General features: G+C 43.1%; 1 protein-coding gene across 1 annotated transcript in view; it reads right to left on the bottom strand.

Moving 5' to 3' along the window:
• LOC116100882 (acyl-coenzyme A synthetase ACSM2, mitochondrial) overlaps positions 1 to 350 on the bottom strand; it is a 44,975-nt gene extending 44,625 nt beyond the window's left edge. Inside the window, exon 1 of the mRNA XM_031384599.1 lies at positions 152 to 350. The gene's annotated coding sequence lies outside the window, so the exon portion shown is untranslated. The remainder of the gene's footprint in view (positions 1 to 151) is intronic.
• Between the last annotated feature and the right edge of the window lie 9,648 nt (positions 351 to 9,998).

The following is a 9,998-nucleotide window of genomic DNA, read 5'->3' as shown; positions in this document are numbered from 1 at the left end:
GTCTGTCTCTCTCTGTGTCTCTCTCTCTCTCTTTCACACACACACACACACACACACACACACACACACAGAGGTATGCATACACGTTAGTTTACATGTGCACTTGTGTGTGTGTGTGTATGTGTGTGTGTGATTTATTAAAATGACTTACAAGCTGTGGTCCATCTAATCCAACGATGGCTGCCTATGAATGAAAGGTCCAAGAATCCAGTAGTTATAAAGAATCATTTCACAAAACTGAATGTTGCAGGTGGTCTTCAGTATATTCTGGAATCCCAAAGGAACAGGCCCTAATGCTAGTGAAGGAATGGACTTCTTGTTAGCAAGGGCAGGAACAAGCAGGCAAAGAGAAAGATTTTTTTCTTCCATGTCCTTTATATACACCACAAAATGTAGTCCAGATGAAAGGTTTATCTTTCATCTTCAAAGATCCGGATTAGAGGTTGGTCTTCCCACTTCAAATGATTAAGAAAAAAATCTTTCACAGGTGTGCTCAGTCATTTGAGTTTTTGTTAATTACAGATGTAGTCAGGTTGACAACCAAGGATAATCATCACAAGCCCACCCCTTGTCAACCTGACATACAGTCATATCTCCTTATGTCATGATGTCTATGTTAGGATTACTATCACTGTGATGAAACACCATGACCAAAAGATGTCAGGGAAGAAAGGGTTTATTTGGCTTAAACTTCCATATCATTGTTTATCATCAAAGAAAGTCAGAATAGGACTCAAACAGGACAGAAACCTGGAGGTAGGAGCTGATGCAGAGGTCATGGATGGGTGCTGCTTACTGGTTGGCTTTGTGTGGCTTGCTTAGCCTGCTTTCTTTCTTTTTTTTTTTTCAGCCTGCTTTCTTATAGAACTGGGGACCACCAGCCCAGTGGTGGCACCACTTAAGGTTTTTTTTTTTTTTTTTTTTTTTTTTTTGGTTTTTCGAGACAGGGTTTCTCTGTATAACCCCAACTGACCTGGAACTCACTCTGTAAACCAGGCTGGCCTCGAACTCAGAAATGCACCTGCCTCTGGTGGCACCACTTAAAATAGCATGAGCCCTATACTATCTTATAGGGGCATTTTTCTCAATTGAGGTTCCCTCATTTCAGATAACTTTAGCGTGTGTCAGGTTGACATAAAACTAGATAGCACACATGCTTAATTTCCAAATGAAAACAACAATCAGCTTATAATTACACCCAAACATGATAGAACTATCTCAGGTACAATCACAAAATGCATTATATATTTATCCAGATCATAATTATTCCAAATATGGTAAAACTCTCTCCCTCATACAGCTACAAACACATTATAAATCTAGAACAGGTGGCAATGTCCCTTGAGGGACATTCTTTTATTATTTTAAAGTTAAATATGATGCCAACTGATATTCTTTCAATTTATGTTACATCACAAGATAAAGAAATCAAGGAAAGAAAACACTGATATCTGTACAAACACATTCTTAACAAAATATGACAAAAACACTCATATCAATTATAATTCCCTCTTCTGCAACTGGTCATGTGGCCTTAGCTGGTATCTATACCATCCTCTACTACCCATTCTGTCTTTCCTCCACCTTCAACAAATACCTCAGGAGGTCTTGGGTCTTTTTCTCAAGGAGTGACCCATACTTTCACCCCTGAAGGGTCTGTGCCCTTTGCTGTCCTACCTGGACTAGATCATTGTAGTTTCTCAGTGACTTTAATCACAGGACATGGTAGCATCAAGAGATACCATACCCTAAAGGATCTCCTGCACTCTAGACATAGTCTTGCTTACCTTTATTGTGCAGAAGCAATCCAATTTTTCCTTGATAATCTGGATTGAACACCCCTCCTAGTACTGTTAACCCTTTCTTAGCCTGTTGGCTTAAGGGCATCAGAAGCCAGAAGTAGGCAGACCAGAGAGAACTCTGAGCTTACAGTTCAATGGAATGTTTATTGTGGTTCATGGCAGAGTGCTCCCTCTCTGGAGTCTCTGCTAGAGGCCAACAAATTTAAGGTTGTGAAAACAGGAAGCAAAAATTTTTCTAGTAGGTCACCAGGAATGATAATGAGTGGAGCTATTCCATTTTCTACTCCAAGGACCTGTGGATCCTTGTTATGGAAGAAACTGTACCATATATCTGATGCTAATTCAAAGCATATACTGTCTTCTGGGGAACCCTACCCCTACCATCAAGGCTGCTGCCACCTAATTGGGGCTTTGCTTATTAAAAGGTCAATTCCATCTTTTTGTCAGGCCAGCTGCCTCATGATGGTGGGAAAGATGGTTAAGACCAGTGGATTCCATGATCATGGGCCCACTGTCACACTTCTCTAGATGTCAAATGAGTTCCTTGGTTAGAAGAAATAACATGGTGGTTGATAAAGCATTCTGTAAATCCATGTGTGGTAATTCTGGCATTATGTCCAGTAAAGGCAAGTTTATAACTAGAATAAGTATCTACTTCAGTAAGGACAGAGTGTTGTCTTTTCCACAAAGGGAGTAGTCCAGTGTAGTAAACATGCACTAGGTTGCTAGTTAGTTAGCCCAGGGAATGGGGCCATACCTGGCACTAGGTGTGGGTCTCTTCTGTTAGCAGATTTGGCATTCAGTAGCAGCTTTAGCCAGGAAAGCCTGGGTGAGTGGAAGTCCATGTTGTTGAGCTCATGCATAATCCTTGTTTCTGCCACCATGGCCACTTTGTTCATGGGCTCATTGGGTAATGACAGGATGGCTGGGGACTGGGGCTGACTGTCCACAGAATTGGCCATCCTATCTACTTGATTATTGAACTTCTCAGCTGAAGTCATTTTTGATGAGTATTTACATGGAATACAAGCATCTTCACATCCTTCATCCATTTGGAGAGATCTATCTACATTCTTCTTCCCCAGATGTCTTTCTCACCAAATTTCTAATCATGCTCTTTCTATTTCCTGACCAACAAGCTGATCTGTTGGCTACAACCTATAAATCAGGGAGAAATCACATATCTGGCTATTTCTCCTTCCAAACAAAATGTATAACCACATATACCACCCTAAGTTCTGCCCACTGTGAAGATTCTCTTCACTGGTGTCTTTTATGGTTGTCCCAGAAAGGGTTTATAATGCTGCATCTGTCCACTTCTAGGTGGCACCTGCATAATAAAATACAGAACCATTAGTAAACTGACTCTTATCTTCTTTTCCTCAGTCAACCAATGATAAGGCACATTCCACGAGGCTATAGGTGCATGCTTGGCAGCATAGCAGGGGTCTGTTACCACCAAAGGCCAGGTGGACATCCTTGGCCTTGGGCTTCCACATGGAGACATATTGCTAGCTGAGATCTGTGCAGAACTGCCCCCTCAAACCTGGGCATCATGGGAAAGCTGGGGTTGTGAGAGCAAGAGAGATGACCCTGCCCCTGGCCAACTGCAGTACATGGGAGAGTGAGACTACACTTTATAGGAGTTGCTGGTGAGCTGACCCTGAGGATATGAGTGTGGGAGAGCTGGTTCTGCCACTCATCTCCCCTGTGGTGGCATGGATGAGGGAGAGATATCCTCCTCCTCCTTTGCCCCTCCCTGCCTGCATCAGATGGGAGACGTGGCCCTGGTGTTATGAGAGCAGGAGAGCTGTCCCTATCTCTCACTAACTGCTGTTCTAGGGAAAGCTGGCCCTGCACCTGACCTGGGCAACACAGTAGAGCTGACCCTGGTGGTGGAGGCATAGGTGAGCTGACCCTAAGGGAGTGAGCATGGGACAGCTGGCCCCACAACTTGTCTGCCATCCAGTAACATGGACCCCTTCTTGTCCCTTACCACAGTGGATGGGAAAGCTGGCCTCAAGGTCATCAGAGTGGGAGAGCTGGCCCTGCCTCTCACCTACTGCAGCACTTGGGAGAACAGGCCCTGCACCTCACCTGGGCAGAATATTAGAACTGACGCTGGATGTTGGGGATTGCAGGTGAACTGGCTCCTGAGGGCATGAACAGGGGAGAGCCAGTCCTGCCTCTTGGCTGCTATGTGGTGACATTGGAGGCAAAGGAGAGATCCCTTCTCCTCCTTTTTGCCCTTACTATCTTCCTGCTGCAGGTGGGAGAGCTGGCCCTGCAACTTGTCTTTTGTGGGCAAAGGAGAGATGCCTACCCCAACACTTGCCCTTCACCACCTACAGTAGGTGGGAGAGCTGGACCTGGAGTCATGAAACCAGGAGAGCTCTCCTTGCCCATCACCTGCTGCAGCATTTGGAAGAGGAGGCCCTGGGCCTGGGCAGCACAATAGAGATTGACCTGAGTATAGAGATTGTAGGTGAGCCTACCTGAGGGTGTGAGTACAGGAGAGCAAGCCCTGCCCCTTGTCTTCTGTGTGGTGGTGCAAATAAAGGATACATGTTCTCCCATCACCTATGGCAGGTGAGAGAGCTGGTCACAGTCATGAGAGTTGGAGATTGGTCCTGTTTCTCACCAGCTGCAACACTCAGGAGAGCAGGCCCTTCACCTCACTAGGGCAGCAGGATAGAGCTTTCCCTGGAGACAGGGGTTGCTAGTGAGCTGGCCCTGAAGATGTGAGAACAGGAGAGCTGCCAGTCTAATGAGCTCAGATACCTGTCAGGCCCAAATCTGGAGCTTTGAATTGGCCCACCTCAACATCTACCCCATGGAAAAACTGCTGGAGTGTGTGCAGGGACCTACAGATCCAAAACTATAAGATCTCCATGACACAGGGCAACAATAGGCTATCTGAGAGGAGACCCAGGGAGCTTCCAGTATTAGTAGAGTAGCAGAAGCCTGAGACCTCATACCAGACTAACAAGTCATTGCAATGAATAGTTGCAAGCAAAGGAGTATGAACAAAAATATATAACGTGGGATACACTGACCCATTACAGCTTCCACAATGAGATTTTTTTTTCTGTTGTGGGGAAGGTTGCAAGGGTGGACTGTGGATAGGAGAGGAGGAGATAATGAATGGGGTTGAGGTGCATGATGTAAAATTCACAAAGAACCAACAAAAAGGTTTTTAAAAAGGAAAATGAAATTACAAAATTTGCATGTAAATGAATCACTTTACAATGATCAAGAAACAATCATTCTGGGTGAGGTAATCCAGACCCAAGAAGACAAATGTCACATTTCCTCTTGTTCCTGCATCAGTTTTGAATCTCCAGATGTATGTGCTTTATTGGTAAAACCAATGTACGTCAGGAAACTAGTAAGGGTTCGTGATAGGGGATTTTCACAGTAAAGGAGATAGGATACAGTGATAAAAAGGGGGAAGAGACTAAAGGAACAGGAAGGGTTAAATTGGATAGGGAATGTGGGGTTGGGGTAAAGGAAGGAATAGAGGGTAGGATAACTAACACTGAAGACCTTAGTACTTTAGCTACTTCCTAAAATATATACATATAAAAAAGATCTTAAATAAAGTTACCCTATAAGAGGTTGGCAATGACCCTATGAGAAACCACTCGCTAACAAATAATAAAGCCCATTGCCAGGAATAGGCTCCTCTTTTGGAGTTGCTGGCCAGGGTGGTCTCATAGATGCCCCAATCTTAAAGGCTATTGGCATTGTTCTTTGTTACCCTCCAGAACTTGCTTGTAAGTATGAACCCTAAAACCACAGGTTCTTGTGGTTATGACTCAACACCACATGTCATAGAGAATGGAGAAATCAAACTAGTACTGACCTTGAAGCTTCATCCCTACTGAGGAAAATAACCACTACCTTTGCCATCTGTTAGTTCTATGAGCTACAATAATGATTGCCCTTGCAAAACCACCCCACGGGTACAATAGAGCATAAATGTCATGAAGTAACCAACCACTATCTAATTGGATTTAAGACCTACTATACAAGATGGAATCTATACCTGCTACTACTATGGGGTCATGAACCCATGGCTAGACATGTCATAGGTCCTAGGGAGAACCTACTACTATTATTCTGCTAATGGAACATAGCATTGGATTTCTTCTAATGATTTATCTCTGTACCTATTGATTAGTACATCTGTTAATCCTCATCAGAGAAGCTTCTTTTGCAGTAGACAGTGTGGTGAACATAGACACCCAACTGTTCAAGGTGCAGAGTTCTTATTCCCAAATGGGGCACCTATCCTATACTCCCTCCTTTGGAGGCTCAGGGATCATCACAAAAGACTGACAAAGAGATGGTGAGAGCCAGAGCTATAGATGACAAGGAAACTGTTTTCCAGATACAACAGGACAGGTGCACATATGAACACACAGTAGTTAGGACAGCATGAAGAAGAACTGGGTAATCTCAAGCCAGACTCAACATGGAGTGGAGGTGGAAGTAGAGGTGGAGGTGGGAGTGGGGGGAAGTGGGCATGAAGTTCTGCCCTTAGCTGAGGAGCTACTAGAAACTGAAAGCTGATGAGAGAAGAGAGTCAGTTAACACCCTACAGGTTAATATAGCACTCCAATGGACAGCACACTCATGAGTATATGGACTGCAGAAATTGTAAGAATTGAGCAAACAGGGACACCTCATAAAAACACAGAGGAGCCAGGAAGGTCCATTAAGCCTAAAGACAGAGAGTTTCAGAAAGATTTATTGAACAAACATCCATCCCCAAGAGATGCCCTAATTGTGGGGAGTAATGCCCAGTTCCAGAAAGTGTCCCCAGTAGGGGGTGGATCTCCCCCCACCCCTTCAAGATGTAAAAGGTATTTCCTTCTCACCTTGGGTAAAAAGGTCAATGGAAACAAAGAACAATGAGCTCCACCAATGAGAGATAACCAACTCATGCTGTAAACCTATATTCTGGAAGGGTATAAAAAGTGTGTGCTTTTGTTCCTCAGAGTCACCTTTGCCTAAATGTGGGATGACCCCAGTATACTGGATTATTAAAAACCTCTTGCTGATTGCAGTGATCTCCATCTCTGTATCTTTGTGAGTGGGACGACATCCTGGACGTAAGACTCGGCTCTCCAAATCTTACAAAATCAGATGTTATAGGCTTTAAAAAAAAAAGAACACAACATTAGGAGGGTAGAAAGAGGGATAGATCTAGGAGGAATCTGGAGAGGGAAATGAATGTGACCAAAATGCATTGTATGAAATTCTTTAACACAATAAAATTTAACACAATAAAAATGAATTAATTAAACCAATGGTGGTACATTACTGTAATTCCAGTACTCATAAGCTTTATATAGGAGGCTCTAGAATACAAAGCCAGACTAGACTACATAGCAAGACAAAAGAAAAATACATTTCTTTAATAAATATGGTATTTGCTTTAGGATTTTATTTTACTAAAGGTGTATTTACAAACACCTTTAAATGTTTAAAAGACCCAACACCTACTTTAAATTAAATTAATTTTAGTTTAATTATTAAATTAATATTTAATATATAAAATTAAATTACTATTTAATTTATATTAAATTATTGGATTATTCATGAATGTGAAGCAATGGCTGGATTCTAGCTCTGGGAGATAACAGCTGTGTGGATTTCAATACCCCATTAGGCCTATCAGTTCATATATAAAGTAGGATGTAGACCAATGTCTGTTCACATGAGGGCAGAGGTAGAAGCCCTGGGAATTGTGTGGGTGTGGCTGGCTCTACTTGAGTGTGAAGGGTTTCCAACAATAATCTTCTCTCTTCTGCCTCCCCATGAGGCCTTTCAACATCCTGCCTCATTTGTCCAGAGGCCTCACTCTTTGTCTCTTTACCTTTGTCCATGCTTCCGTAGATCCTAGCTTTCTAGAGACATCTCTCCCTGCCCCCTCTCTCATGGGTGTATATATCATCTGTGTAGAAATTGAGCCAAACGGGGATGCTTTATAAAGATACCAGAAAGCAAGGAAGTCCCCTTATCTTTTAGGAAAAGGGGTTTTAGGAGAGTTTACAGAGCAAACACCCATCCCCAAGGCCGTTTCCAAGAGACATCCCTCAGAGAGAGGATCTCCCCCACCTCTCCTGCTAGTCACAGGTGTCTTATCCTAACCGAGGAGAAAGGTCAATAGAAACTAAAGAACAATGAACAAGATAAAATGTAACCAGCCCATGTTGTAAAGTGTAAAATTGTAACCAGCCCACCTTGTAAGCTCTGTATAAAAGCAGAGTGCTTTGTTTCCTCTGGGTTGCTCTGGTCTCCATTACAGAGTTGACCCTGGTATACCAGTTTCAATTAATAAATTAACCTCATGCTTTTGCAGAGTTCTCCTTCTTGGTTCTTTGAGAGTGGGGTTACCCACGCCCGGTTATTACATCTGCATGTATGTATACATGCTTTATACATTTGTGAATACATATGCATGACTCGGGGTGCATGTACCTATTTGTGTGAGGTTATGCATGCACACAGTGGGGAGCAGGGTTGCATATGTATATGGAGATCCGGATTTCATGTCAGGAACCATCCTCCATTGTCTTATTCATTGAGTCAGGATCACCCCACAGTCAAACCCCAGAGCTTGCTGATGTCTGGTCCCTTTAGTCAGCTTGATCTGGAGATCTCCAATCTCTGTCTTCCAGGGCTGTGCTACCATACTCACGGAGTATTTACATGCATTTCTGGGGATCTGAGCTCTGGTCCTCATGCTCACACAGCAAACATTAACTACTAGACCATCTCCTAAACTCCAGTGGAGACTTCTCATGCAAACTGATATATACCTAAGTTCCCTAGGCCTGCAAGTTTCTGTGGTAGTTATCACAGTCATATTTTTGTTGCTATTGCTCCATGATAAATAATATCAACCTATCCTCTAAACTAAACTTTTGTAAGCAGTATTATGGATTGAAAATTTTTTGTTAAAATACTAGTTCCTAGAACCTTAGAATGTGACTACTGGATTTAGAAATGGGGTCTTGGTTGCTCTCTTTCTTGTGGTCTTACTTCTTGTTATTGGGGTTGAATCCAGGGCCTTACACATGCTAGGCAAATACTCTCTCTACCACTGGCTGTATCTCCGCTCCCTTCTTTTTAGTGACTTAGTTTGAAACAGGGTCTCATGAAGTCTCTGAGACTGGCATTGTTTTTACTCTGTGGCCCAGGAAGTCCCTGGAGTTTGTAACTCCCAACCCCTTAGTTAAAATCAAAATCTTTAAAGAGGTAATAAAATTAATGTAAGTCATTATGTCCTTTCCCCAGCCTTGAGTAGGCTAAACAAACCTTGAGTGCTTGTGTAGGTTTTAAGACCTACCTGGAGTTGTCTGGCTTCACAACATTTGCAATTTCCTACAGGAACTTTGAAGAACTGACCACCGCTGAGCTTTCTTTGCTACTCAATCCAGCTGAAACAAAGGATGGGTCTGTGGCCTCTCCCTATATAAACACAGTGCTGAATATTAAACTTTGAGTCTTGATTAGATCCTTTGTCTTGGCTTCATCCTTCTCTTGCACCCCAGCCTTTTTCATTTTCAACCCCTGGTTCAGGTAGACCCAGTTCTCCATGGCCACTGGACAGCTACAGGTGGTACCTGAATGAGGGGACTGAAAACAGAGGAGGGGAGAACTCACTGAGAAACGCTGTCTTGGGTGGAGCTCCACAAACAAACAAACAAACAAAACAAACAAAAAAAAAAACAGAACAAAAGTAACAGTATCCTGCACGGTAAGCAATGAACAGCCTAATGCTAGTGCTAGTTATAAAGTTTATTTTTGAAGGCTGTTGTTGCAAGAAGCACATTAAGAGGATACAGCTAGGCTGAACAGGTGTTGACCCAAGGCCAAATTCACCTAGGAGTGACAGTACCATTGGGACGGGGAATTCTGTGGCATTTGTCCACAGCCAAGAGCTGTATTGAAAGACCCCATAGGGAGTTTCCGTTCAAGTCCTGGGAGACATGCACCCAAAGAACACGACAGGCCATCTTGATGTAAAAAACATGAGGCATTTTTATTTCAGAGCTCTAGTTCAACCCCCAATCTCACACAGGAGACCAGGAATTGACCACGAAGCCCAGAGGTCGGGGGATTTTATAGGAAAAAGGTCTGGGGAGACAAAGGAATTGGTGTGGCTATACATGATTGGCTATT

The sequence above is a fragment of the Mastomys coucha genome, unplaced genomic scaffold (genome assembly GCF_008632895.1).
Source record: "Mastomys coucha isolate ucsf_1 unplaced genomic scaffold, UCSF_Mcou_1 pScaffold21, whole genome shotgun sequence".
Classification (NCBI taxonomy): domain Eukaryota; kingdom Metazoa; phylum Chordata; class Mammalia; order Rodentia; family Muridae; genus Mastomys; species Mastomys coucha.
The sequence above is the reverse complement of the archived record's forward strand: the minus strand, read 5'-3'. Positions and strand labels throughout refer to the sequence as shown.